Genomic DNA, 2319 nt, shown 5'->3' on the forward strand with positions numbered 1-2319 from the left:
GTGTAATTTCTGCATTTCTTCCAAATTCGTATGGTAAACAGAATAATCTTCCCACAAATAGAGTCTGTTATCAATTTAGGTCACAAGAGTAGGACTTGGAAAAAATAGAAGTCAAATAGAATAAGGACTTCTCTCTCTTATTTAAAGCTACTGCTTCCATTATAAGAAAAAAAGGAAGGATGACAATTCAGCAGAGGAGAGATTTTTGTCTCGTGTCCAATTCGGGGGGACAGAAATTTTCATTTGGTTAATTTTCTAAGTACTTTCTTCTCTAGTTCTTTATTTGGAATATTTTCTGTTGTTATATTAACCAAGAAAGATCCTCATGCATGTTAGATCATTTAAAGTTTTAAAAGAATTATTTGTACATAGGCCAGGTATGGTGGCTCACACCTGTAAACCTAGCACTTTGGGATGCAGAGGTAGGAGGATCGTTTGAGGCCAGGAGTTGGAGGTTACAGTGAGCTATGATGATGCCACTGCATCCTATCTCAGATAACAGAGTGAGATCCTGCCTAAAAAAAAAAAAAAAAAAGATTAAGCATATGATGGCTTTCATTGAACAAAAACCCAATGAGAAAGCAGCAGAAATAGATGTAAAGGCAGAAAAAGAGTTCAACATTCAGAAAGTTCGGCTTGTGCAAACCCAAAGACTGAAGATTATGGAATACTATGAAAAAAAATAAAAGTAGACTGAGCAGCAGCAGAAAATTCAGATGTCCAATTTGATGAATCAAGCAAGGCTCAAAGTCCTCAGAGTGAGAAATAACCTCATCACAGAGTTACTAAATGAAGTAAAACGGAGACTTAAAAAGGTAAGTAAAACGTACAATCGTGGACCAAGTGCTGCTGGATGGACTCGTCCTCCAGGGTTTGTACCAGTTGTTAGATCCCTGAATGACTGTCTGATGTGGGAAACAAGATTTCCCTCCAGTAAAGGCCACAGTGCAAAAGGTGTTCTCTGTGTACAAAATTGCCACTAAAAACGATGTTGATGTCCAAATTGATCCAGAAGGCCTACCTGCCTGAGGAAATAGCTGGTGGCATTGAGATCTATAATAGGGATTATAAAATAAAGGTTTCCAAAACCCTAGAAAGCCGGCTGGATCTCATAGCACGATACCAGAAGTATGGGCAGCCTTGTTTGGTGCCAATGCCCATAGGAAGATTTTGGACTTAGCCTTCGGGTGGTAGAGTGCATCCACTGATCTACTGCTACAATATGGACGTCTCTGATATTTGAGGAAACAAGAGTGTCTGCGTAGCTTCATCTTTGCTGTCCTAATATTGCTCTATATTTATCAGTGGACACTTTTGGAGCTAATGCCCTTGGCCTAACTGTTAAAAATGGGAGAACATTTCACTTACCATGGTCAGGAACCTACGTGTAGTTCATCTAAAAGTAGCTTTCAGCTGGTCCTGGTGAGGGATCAGACGGTGGCTGCATGAACTTCGCCAAGTCTCCTGCTATTTCTCCGGCTCCCAGTTATCTAGTCTAGAGGGTAATTGTTGGGGAGGGAATTTGTACCATGGCCTAAGAAAGAATTTTTGACTCAAAGATTAGAATAGGTTTGAAATAAAAAGTTCATTTTATTTTATTTTCTACGAGAAGAAAGGGCATAGCATAAAAGAAAGAAAGAAGGAATGATGGCACCAAGGATGAGTGGCTTGAGCTTTCATTGTTGCAGAATGATAACAGGAGGTAGTTTTTTTGTTTTTTGGTTTTTTTTCTTCTCTGTTAGACTGGCTTTATGTTAGGAAAAATATTTATACCACACACTAGAAAAAATTTTTTGACTCAAAAATTAAAATAAATTTAAAATAAAAAGTTTACTTTATTTTCTAAGAAGAAAATGACATAAAAAATACCCACACCAAAAATGAAAGACTTAAACTTTTATTGTTATAAAATAGTAACAAGAGACAATTTTTTTTCCTTCTCTGATTTTATCAGATTTCTCAAAATGTGGTCTGACCAATGTAAAAAGGTCTGTCTATTTAGTAGTGTTTCAGTTCTATAAAACAAACTCTTAAAAAAATAAATTAAGCCACACAAGTAATTAAATAAACAAAAAGACAGTTATATAACAATAATGGGGTTTTTTTGTTTACTAACAATGCCATCCTTTCAGTAATGTGTATGGTGCTATCTGCCTTGAAGTCTCTGTTCTTTTAAGTTTAAAACACATGTGGTACATGCATTCTTTCCACTAGAAGTAGCTTCACTATTACCTATTTGGGCCTAGAATTTTTCCTCATCTGTAAATGTGATTTAAAAATCTAAGCCATGAATATGCTTTATTTATTAAAACAAAAGAT

The 2319-nt window shown here is 36.0% G+C and overlaps 1 pseudogene; it reads left to right on the forward strand.

The window, feature by feature from the left end:
* Nucleotides 1-533: 533 nt before the first annotated feature.
* On the forward strand, nucleotides 534-1194 carry LOC105826986 (annotated as a pseudogene).
* Nucleotides 1195-2319: the final 1125 nt, after the last annotated feature.

This window comes from Propithecus coquereli, unplaced genomic scaffold, assembly GCF_000956105.1.
Source record: "Propithecus coquereli isolate 6110/MARCELLA unplaced genomic scaffold, Pcoq_1.0 Scaffold95, whole genome shotgun sequence".
Taxonomy (NCBI): domain Eukaryota; kingdom Metazoa; phylum Chordata; class Mammalia; order Primates; family Indriidae; genus Propithecus; species Propithecus coquereli.